Source organism: Panthera pardus, unplaced genomic scaffold, assembly GCF_024362965.1.
Source record: "Panthera pardus isolate Hobbes unplaced genomic scaffold, ASM2436296v1 HiC_scaffold_18, whole genome shotgun sequence".
Taxonomy (NCBI): Eukaryota; Metazoa; Chordata; class Mammalia; order Carnivora; family Felidae; genus Panthera; species Panthera pardus.
The window spans coordinates 21,494,214-21,504,572 of NW_026526743.1; the positions used below are offsets into that span (position 1 = coordinate 21,494,214).

General features: G+C 48.7%; 2 long non-coding RNA genes across 2 annotated transcripts; both read right to left on the minus strand.

Annotated features, from left to right (window-relative positions):
* Positions 1 to 231: 231 nt before the first annotated feature.
* Positions 232 to 2,457, minus strand: LOC128778081 (uncharacterized). Its single transcript, XR_008423476.1, has 2 exons — positions 2,040 to 2,457; positions 232 to 937 (listed from the first exon to the last, which is right to left on the minus strand). It is a non-coding gene; the product is annotated as an uncharacterized LOC128778081 (long non-coding RNA).
* Positions 2,458 to 2,639: 182 nt separating this feature from the next.
* LOC109251577 (uncharacterized) lies at positions 2,640 to 9,953 on the minus strand. The gene is made up of 3 exons (XR_008423362.1): positions 9,775 to 9,953; positions 6,924 to 7,023; positions 2,640 to 4,531 (listed from the first exon to the last, which is right to left on the minus strand). It is a non-coding gene; the product is annotated as an uncharacterized LOC109251577 (long non-coding RNA).
* Between the last annotated feature and the right edge of the window lie 406 nt (positions 9,954 to 10,359).

Below are 10,359 nucleotides of genomic sequence, written 5' to 3' on the forward strand. Positions count from 1 at the left end.
GGGAACACACACACACACACACACACACACACACGTGCACGCACGCGCCATGCCATCCAGCTTCCCAAAGAGGGTCTAGTTTCCAATATTATCAGCACCTGGCAGGATGAGACTATTTTATGTAAATGGATTCATTATTATTAATTTCTGCCGGCGCTGAACGATTTATGAACTGCTTTTCGAATGTAGAAAAGTGGTTCATGAATCAGAAGGAAAAATGTTCCCCAAAACTGGCATCGATAAATAACGACTTTTATTCATGGATCCCGCCCATGGTGCCTTTTATCTTCAGGAAGGATGGGTTGGAAATTACAAAATCACTGCGGGGGGTGGGGGTCGGGGACAAACAAGGAAGTGAGGGTCACGGAATGGGAGAGGTGGTTCCTGAGGCAGTTCAGGGGGCGGCAAGGTGTGCTGGCCGACATTACCCTCCTGGGCCTTCTTCTCCTGTAGGACCTACTTCCTCTCTCTCCCCCTTTCTCACGTGTGTGTAACTGTGCCGAACTAACATAGTTTTGCACTTCTCCAATTGCAAAGGAAATTCAGCAGGTATCCAGTCTCTTAAAAAAAAAAGTCTTCGGGGGCACCTGGGTGGCTCAGTCAGTTAAGCATCTGACTCTTGATAGCAGCTAAGGTCATGATCTCGAGGTTGGTGAGTTTGAGCCCCGCATCGGGCTCTGTGCTCACGGTGTGGAGCTTGCTTGGGATTCTCCCTCTCTCCTTCTCTCTCTCTGCCCCTCTGCTCTCTCTCCCTCTTTCTTTGTCTCTCTCAAAATAAAAAAAATAAACTTAAAAAAAAAAATCTTCATTTGCCAAACACACTTGATTCATTGTCCCAGGATAGACGGCCGGGGAAAGCCACGGGCAAAGTGATGTGGCCGTCACAGGTGCAAGTTCCAGGCCTGTCTCTGGAGAGACGTGCAGAGGCTCTTTGGACCTGCAGGATAAGGACGGGAATTAGGGACTGTAGGATAAACACTGCTTGAGTGCACATTTCTAGGATCCAGAGTCAGTGGCTACAGGGCTCTTTGGTACCGGTTTTTCAATATTATATGCAGGTTCTGCCAATCAGAAAAGACCTTAAATGCTGCTGGACTGCTGCCTTAGATATTTCATAGTTCACGAGGCAGATGGGCAAGGCTTTCCCAGCTTTGGCAGGCAGAGGGAATTCGAGACTGTTCCTAAAGCCCCGAGACCTTGCCAAACGGCTACCTCTCTCACCTGGAGAGAGAGATCTGAGCGAACAGTCCCCTCCACGGGCCTCCAGATGGGAACACAGCTACCAAGTCCTCCCAGGGATTTGGAAGTTCATAGGCTGTCTGCACCGGTCTCCAGAGAAGCGATAAATCAAGCTACAAATAATCTGGAGCAGCCTGAGGCTACTGGGGAGTTACCACGGTAGGATTAATGCAAACGCATACCTACTTGGGGGAAGTGGGAGCCAGAGACGGAAAAGCCATGGTTGCAATAGCGGCCCCCCACTCTACCTGCCAGCTCACTCAATCAGCTTTTGCCCAGAAATAAGCAAAAAATTGAACCATGAATCTGCTGTCCCTGCTGGGCCTCATTCCCACACGTCTGTCCTTGGGTGGCCATCTCATGGTGTGTGATTCTAGGGCTTTAAAACATTCCTTTTTAATACAACTACTTAATCTAGCGTTCCACTGCAGAAACAGTGATCTCCTTCCACACCAGAAGATAAATTGAAGAAAGCCAGTTGTGGTGGGATCCTGAAAGTTCCCGTGGCCATTCCCAAAGGCGCCCTGCCATCCCTACATAAGAGGTGGCCTCACAGCCATAGTTGGTTGGCTTTCCATATTAACGAACTCTTTCCTACCTCTCAACCCTGCCGCGAATACGCAGAAAGCACTTTAAAAATAAATAAATAAATAAATAAATAAATAAATAAATAAATAAATAAATTTTGTTCCTTTTTGTGGTGCACTGAGTTTATCTGTGCACCATTTCTGGGCAGCAAGTGAAGACCACTTTTCTTTAAGGGAAGAAAAACAAAGGTACAAAGACGATGGGGATCCTACCAAGACATGCCAGAAAGCTGGAGTCACATCGGGATGAAAACTTGTCATTTCTGAGTCTTCTTCTCAGAGATGTGTCCATTCAGGTATTGGATACCTTCTAGGTTCTGCCCCCATGCCGGCCCGTGTGGATATAGCCATCAACAAGACCAAAAGAGCCCCTGCGTGTCCCCAGGGAGTTTATGTTCCCGTGGCAGGAGATGACAGTAATAGGAAGCCATAATAAAAAAAACTGGATAATGAAACGGTGTATATCTGTTTCTATAAAACTGAATGGTCAAGAGAAGGATTCCAATAAAAAGAAGGAGGGACGCCCGGGTGGCTCAGCCAGTTCAGCATCCAACTTCGGCTCAGGTCATGATCTCACGGTTCGTGAGTTCAAGCCCCACGTCGGGCTCTGTGCTGACAGCTCAGAGTCTGGAGCCTGCTTTGGAATCCGTGACTCCCTCTCTCTGCCCCTTCACACTCATGCTCTGTCTCTCTCAAAAAAAATAAATAAATGTTAAAAAAATGTTTTTTAAAAATAAAGAAAGAGACAGCAATGTGGAGAACTGAGAGACAAGTCCAAATAGATGGGCAATGGTGCACATGAACATGACAAAGTCAAGGGACAAACAGGGCCAGCCCTGGACATGGCGAGGGGAAGGGTGGGAAAATGACGAGTTCAGAAAAGCCAGCTGAGTCAAATCACGCCAAACCGATGTTAAGGTGCTCGAATTTTATTCTTAATGCCATGGGATGATTTGTTGGATGAGTAACCAGGAAGATTAATTTCAATTACTTTATTACCATGGAACTTCGCTGAAGGAATCACACTTAAAAAATATAAATAAATAAAATAAGAAACCAAAACAGAAAGAAACATATTTTCTCAACCTATTGGCAAAACCAGTCCTCAAGGAGAAAGAGTGGATTGGCTGTCATTAGGGAGTGAGTAAATCACCTATTGCCTTTAAATATCTCCTCTGGTCTGGTTGCTCCAACATAAGCAAACCTCTTTGCTACTCAGGACACCAAAAGGTTGTCCAACTCTGAAGAGGTAGGGGTTGAAAGAAAAGGCATTCGGGAATTAAATATGTGCTTCAATCAGTTGAACTTTTATACAGATTGACTGCAGTGAAAAATTAGAGCTTTGTGTAATCCAATAGAGTAAAATCAAATGCCCCAAATAAATAAATAGTTGTCTTTTTTTATTAGCTTTCCATCACCCCTGGATCCATTTGTAAGTTGCATTGTGTCACCTCTGTTTTCATTTGCAATGTTGCCTCTGAAAACTGTTTTGTTTATTTGAGCTCAGCAATCAGGCTTAAATGTACCAATATATATTGTTCTAAAGTGTATATTTTTTCTGTCTACCAAAGACATAGTGACTACTCCTTTTATGGGAAACCAGTTATTAATCCAATAAGTCTGCATGAATCAATATCTTTGTGAAATGACACCGTGTTCAAGTTATTTTATGTTATGTTGATGGTTAGCTAATTTTGGAATGGAGACATTTCTTCTAGAAACAGACATAGTATAATTTAGTGGTGAAAACGTCAATCACCGTAGGTTGTATGTCTTTGTCCGGGCAGAAGAGGGCAGATTTATTGAAGGAAATGCAGCTATATATTCGTTGCCACGCTGTGACCCACAACATCCATTTTGCTTATAATTTTGTTCGGCAAACTGACATCACCTGCAGTCACTAGCGGGAAGATGATGCCAAAAGCCATCGTTCTTGGGTTCTGACTCCGTAGTCTCGCTGCAGGCTGATAGGGTTACCAGTCTCAGCGTGGCATCAGCATGACACAACACAATGGCATTTTTCTCTGATGACAGGCATCTACAAAGGAAAATCTGCATGATGCTAAGAAAGTTTGTAAAATTTCGTCTGGGGAAAACCCAGTTCAGTAGAACTACTTTTCCTGATATCTAACGGCCCACCGAGAAGGGTCTGATCCTTGAATTCTCCATTGACTCTGAAGTATCCTCTTTCCCAATTCCTTTTCCTCTGCCCCTTCCATCCTGCGGGTGTTTTAGCCAAGCCAAAGGAATGGGGAGAAGAAGAGGAAGAATCCAATGGCCCCAGGAGGTGAGAGCCACAAACGTGGAGACGCAGACATGGTAAAAACCGCTGACGAGCTTGGACAGAGAAAACTCGGAAGCACACAGGAAGTAACAGCCATTTGGGTACTGAGGTGGCCAAAGGAGTTTAACCGAGTCATAGGTAACATGGTAACTTAGGGACAGAGTTTCATCCCTGAGTGAAACGAAGTGCTCACGTGTCACGGTAAAGGAATTTCTCTTCCGAGCCAGTCGTCAACATCAACATCGCCAGTGGGATGAGAAAGGCATGTGTGCTAACTTGTTCCATCAATGGCTGCGGTGAGTCATATTACCCAGTGTCCAGGCTCTCCCATATTGACTCTGGGCTTGGCCACGTTGCTTGCTTTGGCTCGCGGCTCATCGGCAAACAGGAAGCAAACACTGGATGGCACCTTGGAGCTGCCCTGTTGGAGCATGGTCACTTGTGAAATGACAGGAATAGATAACATTTAAACACTGCTTTTTGGGTGGCTCAGTCGGTTAAGCATTCGACTCTTGATTTCGGCCCAGGTCATGATCTCACAGTTTGTGGGTTCACGCCCCACATCAGGCTCTGTGCTGACAGTGCGGAGCTTGCTCGGGATTCTCTCTCCCTCTCCCTCTGCCCCTTTCCCCCCACCAAAATAAATAAATAAACTAAAAAAAAACCTCTATCAACACTACTTTTTAAAGAGGTTAACACCTTTCAGATGTATTATCTCACATGTCCTCACCCAGCCCTCTGACTCAATTACTATTAGAACTAATGACTATTTCACAGATGAAGAAACCGAGGTAAAAGGGCATGGAGAAGGGAGTGCCTTGACCGAGTGATGGGCTGGATGTTAACGTGGCTGGGTGAGGTTTGAGTCCAGCTGACGCTCTGGCTGAGAGAGAGGTGAACCCTGTGTCTCCCTCCTAAGTTGCATTCCCCGCCCCCCCCCGACAGTTGCCCCACGCCCACCACCCAAAAAAGTGTGCAAACTTAATGGCTCTTAAGCAAGGAGTCCTGGAGGAGTTTGATCAGTTTCTGGCCTCTGATTATTTCCCCGAGGGTCCCCTCTTCTTGCATGGGGCCTTATTCATACTGCTCCAAACAAACACGTCGGGACATTGGTGCCAGGAAAACATTAAGGATGGTTGGGTGTATGTGCCCGCAAAAGACACAGAGTTGAAAATCTGAGGGCTCTTGCCTGAGAGCCCTGAGGGGTCTGAAGATTTTGGAGGGTGAGGGGGAGCCTTTCACCTTCTGCCTAATGGAACATATTGAAATGAGGTGTGGGCACGTCTCGGCCTCCTCCAGAGCAGACATCTGCTCCTAGAAGTGTGGTCCATACAGACACTGAGGATTTAGACCCGTCAGTTACACCCCACACGGGACTGTTTGCCCCAGCTTTTTCCGGTCAAAGCCCCATCTCCTCCTACCCCCACTTTGTAAAGGCGCTCATAAGCTTCCAGGACTCCGGAAATTGGGAAGGGCAATATGGAAACGTGAGACACCAAGAAGGAAGCCCCTTCTCAAGACACCCAGGATACAGGATGGGGCCAGGGCACTTCTGAGCCATCCAGCCAACCTAGCACATGGTGCTTTCTCCTGCTACCAAATTACATGAATTCTAATCGACAGGGTCCATCTCCCAAAGAGATGCCGAAGACAAATGTCACCTATGGGAGGCAATGCGTCCATTGCTGACGTTTAGTGATTGCAGGATAGGGAGTTACAGATGGAGAGTGAACTCACAGAGAGATCCTGGGTGGGTGGGCTTGGGCCAGCCTCCTCTCTTCTGTCCTATTTCTTTTTTTTTCTTAACATTTAAAAAAAATTTTTTAATGTTTATTTATTTTTGAGAGAGAGAGATAGAGAGAGAGAGATGCGGACAGAGAGAGAGAGAGAGAGACTGTAAGCGGAAGAGGGGCAGAGAGAGAGAGGGAAACACAGAATCCAAAGCAGGACCCAGGCTCTGAGTTGTCAGCACAGAGCCTGATGCAGAACTTGAACTCACAAACCGGGAGATCATAACCTGAGCCAAAGTCAGATGCTTAACCGATTGAGCCACCCAGGTGCCCCAAGATTTTTATATTATTATTTGAGAGAGAGAGAGAGAGTGCAGGCACACAAGCAGGGGTGAGGGGCAGAGAGGGGAGAGAGAGAGAGAGAGAAAGAGAGAGAGAGAGAGAGAGAGAGAGAGAGAGAGAGAGAGAGAGAATCCCGAGCAGGCTCCACACTCAGTGCGGAGCCCGATGCAGGGCTCCATCCCACGACCGTGGGATCATGACCAGAACTGAAATCAAGAGTTGGATGTTCAAAGGACTGAGCCACACAGGCACTCCCCTTCTGTCCTATTTCTTGGTTGTGGGACAGGACACCTTAATCCCAACTTACCCAGACTCCACAGTCCAAACCCCGGACCCAGGGTAAAGTCAGAAATGAAATCTCACGAGCTTTCTCTCAATCTGAGTGTCTCTCAGACTCCAGACCTGGTCTACAGGTGCCATTCATTCCCTGGAGAGAGAGGCCTCCCCCAGGGCAGACAGTGCAGAAGCTGCCCCCAACCATCTGGGACAGACGCCTGCCCTCCTTTCGTCCCTACTGGTGTTTAAAGACATCATCTGCCCAAAGGCACCTCTTATCTTGAGCCCTGTCCCCTGGCCCCCAGCACTTAGGTTCCAATTCCAGCAAAAAGGGTTTCCGTGGTTCCTCAAAGACTCAGAGGGCCCTGAGGTCGGAAACTGGTATTGTTCCAGAGGTCTTGTGCAGGCTCCTTTTTCCCAGGAAAGGGCCCATCTGGAGGCAGATTGGAGAGACAGGAGTCTTACAGGAAACATTCTCAGGCCTGCCAGGGTTCCCTTCCCTCCTTTAGCATCTCTGGGTTCCTTTAATGAAATGTTCTCCATCCCAGGCAGGAAAACCATTTCCCTGCAAAATATGAAATCCATTGCTGAGCACTGCAATGAGAATTAACCTTGATTACCGCAGTAATTTACTAATCAAAACTGGAGACCTGCTAATCAAGCTGGAATTGCCAGCTGCTTGATTTTTATAGTAACATAACCAAAATTGAACATTTGGTAAACAAGGGGTGTGGGTCTGATGGGGAGACTGGAAGAAGGGGAGGGAGGGGCAGGGTCTACCAGGCCGGAGGGCGGTTGGCGTTTGTGCCATTGACCCGTCAGCAGGTAGAGCGGAAACAGACTAAACACATTAACCCATGGAAATGCAGAAGTTTCTCCTGAATGGGACAGCCCATTGAAACGCATGTAAGGGGTGAGCTGGGGAACAGGTAGCTTTTTCCCAATCTGGCTTGTCCCAACCTGAGTTGGGTTCTTCTAGAAGCCAGCCCTTAGACAAGGATACTAGTGTTCACATTTATTTGGCTGGTAACCCCAGAAGACATCAATGGGGGAGCAAGAAAGGGAGAGAGGAAAGGAAAGGCAGGTAATGCAGGAGGCATCGGGAGTAGGTTACTGCTGTGGGCAACCAGACGCAGGTCTGCTGAGTCTCACTGGGACACTGTGCAGAAGAGACCACAGATAGGTCTCCCAACCCCCCAGGGTGGCTATTATCAGGCAAGGGATGCCCCCAGGGGCGTTACCTTCCTGGCGTTCTGGGCTGCCTCACTGGCAGGCAGGCTTCTGTGGCCCGAGGAGCTTGCACTAGGAACCAGCCACTTGTGAGTGTCCATGAGGGTGCAGGTATGATACGGGTGGGGCACCTACCACATTGGCTACACCGCATGACTCTTCCTTGAACTCCTCTCCCATAGAGGGCACCATACTGCTTCACACTTTTGTACCTGTTACTCACTCGGACTGGCATGGGGTCAGCCAAGGAGGCTTCCCCCCTGCCCCCACCCCCCGCAAGCTAAATGACCGGTTATATGCCTAGACCAGCGCCTTTCCTCTCTGCCCCGGAGAACACCGACCACTCTGTGCTCTTGGATTTCTATTTCTATCCTCTCCTGCTAGGCTAGAAGCCGCTGGAAGACTAGATCATGTCCTTCTTTGCATCCCTCAAGTCTAGAAGAATCCGCGGCACGTGATGGGTTCTCAGTAAATCTCTGCCGATCAGATGACTTGACCAATGAGCCTGGAGAAGGGGCTACAGAGGAACACATCTGCACAGGGGTGGCCTCTGTAGTCACAAAACCCTTCCTTGTGCATGACTCTGCTGCACCCTCAGAGGTCCCATGAGACGGTAAGACAGACATGATTATGACGCACAGGAGGAAATAGAAACCTGGGTTCAATCTAGGCTCAGCTACTTGGGACATCCACTCGACCGCCTCGGGATGATAAGTAGCTGAGCCGGGAACTGAATTCACTGAGACGTGTTGATTCTGAGCCACTCAAGCTGCCAGGACTACAGAGAGTCCTCCCCTGCATGACTCTGGCCTGGGGGTTCTTTCTCCAAAGACCAGTGTCCTATCTGACCTCTCCCTGACGCCCACAGGATGAACATCACAGCAGTTAAAGGTGTGCATGCCAGCGTTTGTCTTGACCCGCTCTGTATCCTATGTTCAGTAAGTATTTAATAATTCACAAGGACAGTCAAGGGCACTCTGTATTAGTGTCTCCCTGCAAGCAGCGCTCCTGACTGCTGTGCAGAGATCGGCCGGAAGGGGGCGCTGCTGGTGGAGGGAAAGCCTGTTCAAGGGCTTGGCACAACACAGAGGAGGGTGGTGTGAATTAAGGGAAGGGGCGATGGGCACAAGAAAGGTCATGGAAGGACACAGAAACTACCAGCATCCACCTCTGCACCCCCAGCCCCAGATCTCACAGGACTGCCTCAAGAATGTGCCAGCTGTCCCAAGACCTCTCATCTTGGCCTTGAGAAAGGACATGGAGGTTTTTCCCCAGTGAAGATAAAACAGATCATTCATGAGAGTCCCAGGAGCTGGTTGCAGGGCTGAGCCTGGAGGAGAGACCAGGGAGAGAACTAGCCAGCAGTGGGGAGGCCTGGAGGGCCTACGACACTCAGAGATGACAGGCCGCCATTTTTAATGTAGCAGTGAACAAGAAAGTTCTGAGCAGTCCACACAACAGAAATAGCACCGGAGGCATTTGTGGGAAGGCTCTCTGCCTAGAAAGTTCTCAGAGTCTGGAAAGACCCAGAGGATGGGGAAGAAATCCCTCTGAGCAATTTATTGGCCACTGACTTGTGGTGCCAAGGAGGCATTGATATGGAGAGACTCACCATCCAGCAGCATGGACAAGGAGACCAGGGGTTCCCGGACAACTTTCTTCCCCTGTTCACGTCTGCTCTAAAGCACCAGAGATGGTAGGAACCTGCCCAGAAGGCGTCAAAGGGTTGAGTGATGGGGGTACTGTAATTCTGCCCCCTGCTCACCCCACATCTCTGTCTCTGTGAACTTGAGCTCAAGCAGCATCCAGCAGGAAAGCTACCGGCGGCCCTTCCTGAGAATCAACTCCAAGAAGGGGTCCCTAGGGAAAGTGGTCAGCGAACACCAAAAGAAAGGGATCCCAAGGCTGCTGCGGGTACAGGGACATGTGTCTAGCTGACCTCTACCCTGTCAGCCTCCTATTCTGTGTACGGCCTAGGAGCCAAGGCTGGTCACTCCTGCTGTTGTTCTCTACGTAAACATGGCTCGGATGCTTCTTTGCTTCTCGGAGGTGAACTGGACATCTGACTTACCTCACTATTACTTACCCCTTTCCCTGGCGATGGGCAGTTTGGCTCATTCCACCATAAACATCCTTCCATGGGACTCCTTGAGCAGTGTTATTCTAGTGGATACTTATCCAGAGATAGACGTTCTGGAAGGACAGAAGATCTGCACCTTTTCTGTCATACTAGGTCTCACCAATCTGTTCCCTTAAGGGTCTGTGAGATGTGTAGCCCCACTCAGGCTGCCCCCGTCCTCCCCCTCGCCCTTCCCCCCCAGTGCTTTACATCATGGGTTCCAAAGTTCTGCCAATTTGGCACAGATGATGCTGTTTTATTTTACACGTCACGTGCAGCTGGTGAAAATCGAGCAACTTTGCGTTTTCGGCCATTGGCTCTCGTCTAAGAGGTTCTATGCTTTGCCCATCTTTGCACTGAGATGTCGGTCTTTTTGCTGTATTTTGGATGCTAGCGCTCTTAGTGATTGTAGAGGCTGCAAGTCGTGGAGGGCTTTTTCTCCTCAAAATTCTCCTCCTCCTCCTTTCTCCTCATTTCCAGCATCCAGGTACTGCCTGGGAAATATCTCTACGTCTGGCACACTCTGGGGACTTTTCCCCCATCTCACCTCCC